This window comes from Montipora capricornis, chromosome 3 (assembly GCF_036669925.1).
Source record: "Montipora capricornis isolate CH-2021 chromosome 3, ASM3666992v2, whole genome shotgun sequence".
NCBI classification, from domain to species: domain Eukaryota; kingdom Metazoa; phylum Cnidaria; class Anthozoa; order Scleractinia; family Acroporidae; genus Montipora; species Montipora capricornis.
Window position 1 is genome coordinate 36158196 of NC_090885.1, and position 10469 is coordinate 36168664.

The 10469-nt window shown below is 40.4% G+C and overlaps 1 long non-coding RNA gene across 2 annotated transcripts in view; it reads left to right on the forward strand.

Annotated features, from left to right (window-relative positions):
• Window positions 1-1959: 1959 nt before the first annotated feature.
• LOC138043011 (uncharacterized) overlaps window positions 1960-10469 on the forward strand; it is a 13721-nt gene continuing 5211 nt past the window's right edge. Inside the window, exons 1-6 of one of the 2 annotated variants that reach the window (XR_011131162.1) lie at window positions 1960-2015; window positions 2819-2947; window positions 3191-3251; window positions 4654-4684; window positions 8440-8525; window positions 9728-9808. This is a non-coding gene — a long non-coding RNA (uncharacterized lncRNA). The remainder of the gene's footprint in view (window positions 2016-2818; window positions 2948-3190; window positions 3252-4653; window positions 4685-8439; window positions 8526-9727; window positions 9809-10469) is intronic. The other variant, XR_011131161.1, reaches the window with a different exon arrangement.

Below are 10469 nucleotides of genomic sequence, written 5' to 3' on the forward strand. Positions count from 1 at the left end.
TCTTTCCCCGGTTTGATCCCTTTGCTGGTCGTGCTGGCCGCCGAGTAGGCATCTTGTATGTTAAACTCCATCCCAGTCTTCCCCTTGTGCGATTCCAAAATGGGTGAGCCTGCGCACCAACGTTCGTCGCGAAGTGGTCCACTGTTCTTGACCCTACACTACAACCTTCAGTTGAGACAGCATAACTAGGCGATGAGTTGAACCAAATTGCGGCTTAGAACCGAGTATTTTGATGAGATTTTCAGTTTGTGACGTAAATGCCATCAATTTTGAAAGTTAAAGGTGCGTCTTACAACCGAGTGCGCCTCGTATCCGAAAAACGTCGGTAAGTAATACAAACTGGCAATAATTATTATTTATAATGCGCCGATCAAATCGAAACTTAACAAAAAATGTCTTCAAAAGTTGGAGACAGACAGACAAATCTGACGACAGGGTAGGGCATTTGGATACTACTTTGGTCCAAGTGGGCGGGAATTTGAACAGTCCAATCTTCAAAAGTTTAAATGCCCGTGGTTTGCCCGGAAAAAGGGGGGAGGGGATGTTGAAGTTTCCAGTTGATCGGCGCTTAACTGGAAAGGAACAAAACCTAACAAAGACAAAAAAAAAAAAAAAAAAAAAAAGAAGCAAAAGAGCGTTCGTGTGCTATATTTATTAGCTAACACCAGTTGAAACATGATCAGTAAGTTTACTGTTTTCTGGTGTTTTCCATTTAGGCCAGTTACTACTACAGAGAAGCCTATTGGATGACACAATAGTTATTATTTATACCTAATCCGCACGGCCTTAACAAAAGGCATGAACTCCACTCCAAAAATCGCATTAACCACGGCAACTTAAATTAGACCTTTTCACATGTTAGAGTGGTTTTCAATTGAGTGTCGAAAGTAATTAGATAATTACTTTGGTTTTGCATTACTTCACTCAGTGATTGGTTCAAAGTTCTTGCGGCCACTTTTTCAACCAATCAGAAGTGAAACCAAAACCAATCGTGGTCTCGCGCGTGGACATTTTCCCGCGCTTTGTGTCGGTTACGTGTAATTACTCCAATTCTTGATTGGTTTACCGGATTGCCTCCGTCCTTTCTGATTGGCTAAAGTAATTACTTTGGTTTTGGTTTTACGACACTCAATTGAAAATCGCTCTATTGCTTGTAAATGAATAATTATTGTTACTTGTCCAGCTCTTATTTTATTTGTTATTTTGTTGTAAATAGTCTCAATTGTTATGTGATCATGACCTATTGCATAACTATTGTCACTTCAACTTGCTGTTTCACATATAATTGTTATTAATTTTTATTTTGTTTCTAATGTATACCTGCTTAATTATACGCCAATGGCTCAGTGTTTGAATTGTAGATTAGGTAATCTGTTGCATGATGTAAACACATTGCACCTTAATATTTGTCATTACATGATATGTTTTACCTTGATAAGTCTGTGTGAAAGCATGTTATAAGAGAATTGAATTTAATTTAATGCTTTTACTGATTGTTCATCAGGATATGATATAGATGGTTTTCACCTGACTCACAGCAGCCATGTTTGGTACACAGAACGATAGGGAAAAAGTCTTTTGGGAATTTGACTCTATTATAATGGCAGAACATCAGTGAGCCATAATTTGCTATTTTTTTTTTGCACCAATATGACCGTCTCATCATGTGATTAAAAACCATCTGTGGCCTGCACTTTACAACTTTACAGAGCACTGACAAGAAGCTAATTCCTCTAGCAACTCTTGTTCACCTTTTGTGCACTCCAATCAAACTTCTTATGTGCTCTGAGCTCCTTAAGTACTGCAATATTATCTTGCATTCAATTTGACCAATTTGATTTGATATGTTAGGAAGAGGCTTATTTACCACAAAACCATTCATGAAAGGAGATTTTTCTTCCTGAGCATAAAGGGGAACTAATCTCTCATAAGGATGGAGAAACAAGAGAAGAATTATGTGATCCATCTCTCGTAAGTTTCCTTTATTACTTTAGGGATGGTGCAAAGTGTTATTGGTAAGTTTATCCAAAAGATTGAATTATTAATAAAATTAATTGTGTATTTCAATCCGTAATTTTCCGAAAAAAAAAATAAATGAATAAATAAATGATTATCTTAAATTGCACTTCCTCTCCTACGTGTACATTGCCCTCTCATGTCATAAAATTTGTTACAGACAGCTGTAGGGGATGAAGGAATGCTTGGAAGAAAGATTACCGTAGTATTTCATGACCAACAGAAGGTCATATACATGTAAAACATTGTGATAGGTGGAACAGAGAAATGGTGTTTACTTGGCGAGGTTGTATTCCTATAGTCAGAACTGAAATTGGCTGGAGCGTCCATCCTCCACACTACAGTGAAGGCAATGAAGTCAACCTTTTATTTTATTTTTCAAAAACTTCCTAGTTGAGATATGATCTGCTTTGATTGGCTCCTTCAGCTGTGGGAATGTGGTATCTCCCCTGGGATGTATTCTAAAAATAAATCTTCTCGGGAAGGGACTCAAGAAATTAAAGGGCATGGAGACTCCTACTTGGGGCTCTTGGTGTTAAGTAGTCTCTCTGGGTTTGTTCATGGAGAATTTTTCTGCAAGCAATTTTTTCTGACTGATTTTGTGAACCCACTGACTCCTGAACCACCAGTCTGAAATTGACGAGTAAAATCGTCTGGCATTAAGTCTCACTCCCACGGGTCAATAGGTTAACTATGCTATAGCATTTGACCTTTTTCCCATATGCGGCTGGTTTTGGTGAGTTAATGTGTCAATCACTTACCAAGCATCATTTTTTATCAACGTTTTTGTCACATTTTGCAGGGGTTTCATAAAGAAAGGTCATATATTCATTGGAAGGGAATGGGACACCCAAGAATGGAAGCAGAATATTGCAGAGGGGACCCTTAAAGCAATACAATGGAATTTGATTGTGGGATTTTTATCCTGAAGGTGGGGTCTAAACCAATGTATAATGTAAGAAAAATTGAGGGCTAGTTATCTACTCATCACACACTCCAAGGAACAACCAAATGAATACAGTCAAGCCACATCATGACATGTATGTCATGCGTGACCAGTTGTTTTGAAATTTGAACAGAGTATTCAAATCTGCGTGCCAGTTTTGAACTTTGCTTTCGACATTCCGAATTCCTTTAGTGCTCTCGCCGCATTTTCTTCGGCCCTCTCTTTCAGGAATTTCTGGATCCGCCCCTGGGTCGTATCAGTTGACCCTGAGATGGGAAGGCAACAAAAGGTTGGTGATGAAATCAACGATTCCAGGAATCCATAACCCGACGATTCTTCGCTCTTTGTTTGACTTTGATAAAGTATAAATGAAGTTCATTGTTGTTATATCCTAACTCTACAATTCTTCTCTTTCACATTTTGTTTTGTAACTTCAAAACTTCCGTGGTCGTTGATTTTTTTATGATGTTAACGACCTGTCATAAAGTTCGAGTTAGTTTAGACGGTACGATTACTTGGGCGCTCGCCATTGCAACAATTCGCATGTGAAAACGTCCAGGCGACCCGGACGTGAACACATGTTACAAATTTGACAGGCAGCTTTTCATTTTCTAACGAACCAAGCTCTGATTGGCAGTAACTTGGACAGATGATTACAACATGTCGTCTTTCAACGCGTCCCTCATCTCAGTTCATGTCAACTACAAATGAGTCAAGAGAGGTCAAGTACGAAACACAGCAATGGTAGATTATGTCAGTACATGACAATGACAGAAGACCTTTTTCGAACCATCTTGACAGACAAATTACATGTATTCGTGAAGGGTTGACTGATGTTCACGACATTATAAAGGCAGAAATCTTGATTCACGCACTAAAACGTTAAAGGATCACGCGTCACGGTTAATATATTATTCACGAATCACAGCTGTATTTCTTCAGTTTTCCCGATTCACGGTTTTTTTGGCATCAACTCACGGATTACGCGAAACCCCTTCCAGACCTTGTTGACTGTAAATCAGTCAACATTATGAAACACAGTTTCACAAAATTTATCAAAATTTGCACATGAATGGTTCAAGTACATGTATAAGGGATTCAGGCGTTATTTTTATTGACATATGCAGCATGAGAGTTACTACTTACTTGAAACTTTCACAAATGATTGCGGAACTTGAACTTCCCTGCCAGCAGAGGTGTCTTCTTGTTGTGTCCACTGCGCTGATGAGTACAGGAAAAGAGACCTCTGCCGCAGGTTGAAACTCACTGTGTTGCGCCGCGGTTAACCTCACGTTAAACTTTGTCTTGTGCGGGCTCACTTAACAACAGCGGAATTACTGAAGGAATGCGTGGGTCACAGTGGGCTCAAGTCACAGTCAGCAAACATATCATGGGGCATGCATTTTGAACAATGCCATCTAAGGTCGTGGACGTCGTCAGCCCAGTGAATGCAAAGGAAAAGAGGCATCTGCTAGCACGGAACAACTGAACCTTGCATGATTTTGCTTTTGCTCATAGTTTGTGGACTATGTTGTCTTTGGCAAGGGTTTATCCTTCAGTGAAATTTTTAAGACACTGTGATTTTGACACTTTGATTGCAATCCCAATCCACTGATTTTTATACACAAAATCTGCATAAAACATACATGTAACCTCTGGCTGTTATGAAACTATTTTTGCTGTCTTTGCAGGATGAAGGGCAATTGAAAGTATGACACTGAGGTAAGGTAATTGTTTTTGCAAACGTTGGCCGTGGGGCACTTATATTTCAACAGAACTTACTATTGGACCCGTAGCCCACAAGGGCTACGGGTCAATAGCCCATGAGGCGAAGCCGAATGGGCTATTGACCCATGGCCCTTGAGGGCGAAGGGTCTAATTGTTTTAGTATCACCCAACTAGTCGGACAGAAAAGGCAATAATAAAGTTAGCAAATGCAAGTTAAAGAAATACTTATGTGGAAATAAAACGAAAGAAAGCATAACGCCTTTGAAGTCTTTTCGCTACTTGAGGACTGTCAATAATAGTTCTCTAGTAGCATAGCCAATCAAAATGCAGGAATTGCATTAGACCACTAGTTGGGTCCTGTCTGACCTTGTAGCTCAGTCGGTAGAGCAGCGGTGATCTAACCCGAAGGTCGTGGGTTCAATTCCCACCCTGGTCAGACATTTTCTCTGTCCTTGTGTGGGCCCCCGGGTGTGGGCCCAATTCCATTGGTAGGGCTAACGCTCACGTGGTTTGCATGGGTAGAAAATAGCACTTCACATTATCTTCCAACAGTTAATTTGGAAGGTAATGACGTTGACAACAGCGTAAACAGAGCAGTTAAAGACACCTTGTCCGGTGTGGATAATTGACATTTTTGGTGTGATGGTTCCTGATTTTCATTCTGCCTACTAAACCATCTGTCAAGACATTGACAAGTACCAGATTATCTTTTTTTTTTTTGAGCTCACCTGAGCCGGAATGTTTCTTTTGCCTGTTGTTTACAGTTTAATGCCAAGCCTTTGTTACCTTGATTGTTTTACACATAGATGATCTCAACCATGATGCAAAATCTTTCAGAATGTGGGCACGTTATTGTCTTTCAGTCTTTCTTTTCATGTTGCTATTGTGATGGTTTCATCATCATCATCTCTTTCTTTACGGTCGGAGTTTAGAGTAGCTACATGTCATATTTCCGAAATTTTACTCTACCAGCCATGATATTCTTCAAAGGACAGACCACAACGCCGGTAACTCCATGCCCTATGCGAATAGTGTGTGGATTCTTTTTTGTCCCAGAGGGTTGTGAAGAAGAGTTCTGAGACAGGGCCTACGGTTTGTCGTCCTAGAAAGTATAACCATTTGCAGATGTCATTACGACGGTAGCGCTTTCTCCTCAGTTACTCTAATAACCGAGTGTTGGTCTGGCGGTGGTTCGAGCCTTCACGCGTGGAAGTCCGATACTCAACGAACTGAGCCATTAGACTTAACTATTAGAGTGTAGTGTGAGCGTTAGCCCTACTCATGGAAATGGGCCCACATAAGGACAGAGAAAAACTCTGGCCAGGGTGGGAATTGTTCCCTTCCTTGCAACTGAGCCATTAGCCTGCGTAGCAAGCGTTTCCGTGGGGGGATATGGAAGACTTTTAATGTGTTGGCCGCGCGAAAAGTGGGGCGAGACAAGAAGGAAAGGCTTGCAGACAGTCAACACTCATGGTCATCCATCAAAATGACATTGGACAATTCGTAACAATTACACGACCTAGTATCCCATCTTATTACGACAAGGTTACCTCTGTAAAGAGAATGAAAACATGCAGAATTGGAGCTTTAGTTCAACAAGAAATAGCGTTTCTAAGCTAAGCCGCGCTGATCTACGGTATTTAGGTCTAAAAACCCCTTTGAAGACGGTTAGCGTTCAATTGTTTTGCTGGGTACCACTATGTCAATACTCTAAAAAATTCGACTTTCCGGGAGCTTGTCTCGTTACTCTAGTGGATATCGGAAACTGCAAGGAGAAGCCATCGATCCGGGTGCAACTCTTTGCCTCGCCTATTGTGAATCTTCTCTGCTTGTTTAAAATGTTTGTGTCGTTGAAGTAGATTTGAGGTCTAAAGTAGATTGTACGTCGTGTAAGTTGAATAGAAGGGAAATGTCAGTTTGAGGGATGGCCATGAGTGCTGACCGCAGACAAACCCCTGCATTTTGAAAACCGCATGTCATAAATTGACCAAGAAAATGTTGGTCTTTCATAGCGAAACTGAACTTTGGGCAAGAGAATGTAAAGCAATTTGACAAGGTAAATAACGATAATGTTGACCAATATTAGTAAATAGATACTCTTCCTGAAGGCGGCTTCCAAGCCCAACTATGGAAATGTTGTCGTAAAAATTTCCCGCGGCGATAAGATTTTAATGTTTAAATTTGGTAAGGCAAATATTCTAAATGCTGTGAACAAAAGTGCTTCTAGTAAATTTCAGAGTACCTGAAATCCGAACGAATGTTGTTGTAAAACAAGCCCGCCGAAATTACTAGCTTTTCCAACACAATTTTCTGTCCAGTGATAATAACACCTTGTTGTTGGTGCTTGTGTATTTAACGTTTTCCAGAAAGTGATGTTAAAATTGAAGGAACAGCTACAAATAGTCTATCGCACTTGCTTCTGCAATAATGTGAAGGCTTCGAAATCCCGAAGCGTTGGCATTGAAAATGCACTACAGGAGCTCCACAGCCGTGCAAAACACAAGGATCTCGTAAGATTTAATCATTTAGGAGCCTGTTTACTAGCCAGCCGATGAGCCGAAATCCCCATTAATTTAAGGCCTTCTTGATTTGATCGTTCGCAATACTTTTGAGAGGACTAATTAAGTCTTAATAGGCCACTTTCGTATTCTAACGGTTGGACTGGATCTAGCATGAAGTGGAGGCTTATGCGGGCAAATTAATTTGCATTTAAAAAGATCTGCCCGCATTAGCCTCCATTCCATGTTAGATCCAATCCAGCCGTGAGAATTCGAAAATGGTCTATTTAGGACGGTGCCTACTAATTCAAAGGTATTTTTGCCCCGGTTTATGATTATAGAGAAAATGTAGATCTTAACGAGTGTTATTGAAATCCAAACAGAAAATTGGGAGTAACCACGCATTTTTGAAAGATAATAAATAATATTAGTAAAGAGCTTTAAAATACAAAGCAATGTATGGCGTTCTGTCTCAAGTTGAAGCTTAACTATCTCTCAAAAATGCATTGTTACCCCCAGATTTCTCTTTGGATACCAAGAGTACTTACTAAGATCTACTATTTCCGTATAGTTTTAACCGCGCAAAAATATCCCTGTATTAATAAGCACCACCCATAGGAAATCCGACTATCTCGAGATGCGCAGAACGTATGCGCAATAATAATAGTAGGCGCCGTCCTTAATACGCAGGCATTGCTTTCGTAGAAAATGAGGCTTTTCCCGAAACCAGCGGGACGAGCAAATTTCCCCCTTGGTCGAGCTGTTTAATAAATCGAAATTTGTTCTTCTTCTTTTAAGCCACCGCTAAATCCTTTATCGACAACGGAACTAACTGCTCGATGTAACACTTCTTTAAAAGAAGGTCTCTTCGCCATTTAGCCTGCGTAGTGAGTGATTTCAGCGAGCGAAAAACGAGTCCAGCAAAAGCGAATAACTTTCTCTGATTTATTCGCTTGCTACTGGGGATACATTATTGTGACATGAGGGACTGAGGTGTCAATCAAAAATTCCGAATTGTGCAATCAGAGATCCCGCTCGTGAGCTAACTGGAGTTTTCATAATTAAGGGGTTTGTCCGCAAGCGTTTCCTTCTCCTCTCCTCCCCTTCCCCCCAATTTTTTTTTTGCGCTAGCCCTATTTTCGCGCGGCCAGGAAAATGAATTCGTTTCTCGCCCGCTGGAGACGCTTGCTACGCAGGCTACTGAGCCATCGGTGCACGATTTTGTCACTTCCGACATGTATTTTTTTGTAGTACATAGAGCATCTGCCACTAAGGAAACAAGTACATGCCATGACTCAGCCAAAGAAACAGGAGCAAGAGAAAGCCGAAGTAAAAAAGTAAGTGATTCGTTTATGTTTTGCTAGGTTAGGTTTTTTCTGGGGATGGCCCTTTGAAAACTGGAAAATCTTGCAACTGACTGAAGTAAAAAAAACCTGAGCTTCTCAATAGAGCCAAAGTAACATTGCTTGCAATAACTCTCTTCTTTAAGTACTCTGTGTTACATGTATAGGGGGTAGGGGTCTGAGGAGAGAAAAATATAAATAATGAGGACGTGTTAAGGACGGTGCGTTCTAACTTAAAGTTTCTTTTTCGCGATTTATGAATATGCGGGAAAAGCAGATCTTAACTAATGTTATTGAAATCCAAAAAGAAAATTAGAGGTAGCCTCGCCTTTTTTGAAAATAAATAATCAACAATATATGTAAAAAGGTTTAATATACAAAGTAATGTATCGCGTTCTTTTCCAAATCGAATCTTAATTATCTCTGAAAAATGCTTGGTTACCCCTAATTATTTTTTCGGATAACAACCGCGCACCGGTGGCTCAGTTGGTTGAGCATCGGGTTGTCACGCGGGAGGTCGTGAGTTCAACTCCGGCCGGACCAACACTCAGGGTCTTTAAATAACTGAGGAGAAAGTGCTGCCTTTGTAATTACATTTGCAAATGGTTAGACTCTCTAGTCTTCTCGGATAAGGACGATAAGCCGGAGGTCCCGTCTCACAACCCTTCAATGTTCATAATCCTGTGAGACGTAAAAGAACCCGCACACTTGTCGCAAAGAGCAGGGCATGTAGTTCCCGGTGTTGTGGTCTGTCTTCTGTGGTGTATCATGGTTGGGAGGGTAAATGCTAGGAGAAATTAGCTACACCAAGCTACTCTGAAAATCCGAGGGTAAATAAAGATGTATGATATGTATGATATGATATGATATGAAGAGCAAGTGCTAAGCTCTGCTTTTTCCGCATCGTTGTAAACCACGCAAAAATATCCCGGTATTAGCAAGCGCATCCATAGGCAACCCAAATATCTTGGTATGCGCAGAACGAATGAAGTCCCCCCTTCCTTTAAAATTAATTTTAAAGCTCTTTTTCAGGCTTTCATGAAAACAAACAAAGAAGCGAAAAACTGCCCCTTCTCATACGGCGATCTTTTTGGAATGCATTTTTGTTTTAAAGAGCTAATTCATAGGTGGTAAAGTCAGTGAGGGTCAAGGCTTGTTTTTATGAGTATCATTTAGCCATTAAACTATTCTTTCAGGCAGTTCTTTCTCCGAATCTTCAGAGTTGGAGCCTGATGACGGTGATGACATTTCTAGCTATTCTGGACAAATGAAATCAAGTATGTATTTAACGTTCTCGTCTTTATAGCCGTTTACAAGCCTTGCTGATCTCGGTATGCCAACAGATAGTTTTTATCTTGCAAATTTGTGGTTTTTTTAAGAGAACTTACGGTGACCTAGCTGGCCTTTTTGTGGGATGTAGAGGCCTGAAGACCACTTTATTCCTTTCGCCATCTTTTTTGCGGGAGTATCTCGTTCGCGATGTAACATTAAGATGTATAAATCATTAGAGGGATTTTTCAGAAAAGATCGCCACCCGAAAATAATGGAGAGGGAACGGAGCATCAAGAAAATCATTGCATGTTATGTTGAGTTATTTGGAGTGCATGGTCTTTCAGGAACATGCGATGGGTAAAAAGATATTGTTAATATAAATGGTCAAAGACAATGGAAATAGTAGTAGTTCCCATATTTTTATCGCAGATCATCCTTAGTTTGTTACACTTATGAACACAATTTTCAATATTTAGTACTTAGTATTTATAAATTCAAGCACAGATTTTTAGGTAGTTGACTTTAGGTAGTTCACAACTGCAACGCTTAATGGACGTTCGGTGCCTGGGATATGTCCAGGGGCTTCTACGTGGAGGCCGGCCAGCTAGCCAACCCCTCAACCGAGTAACACTCCAATGGCCAGCAATCCCGGTAATACACCTTATT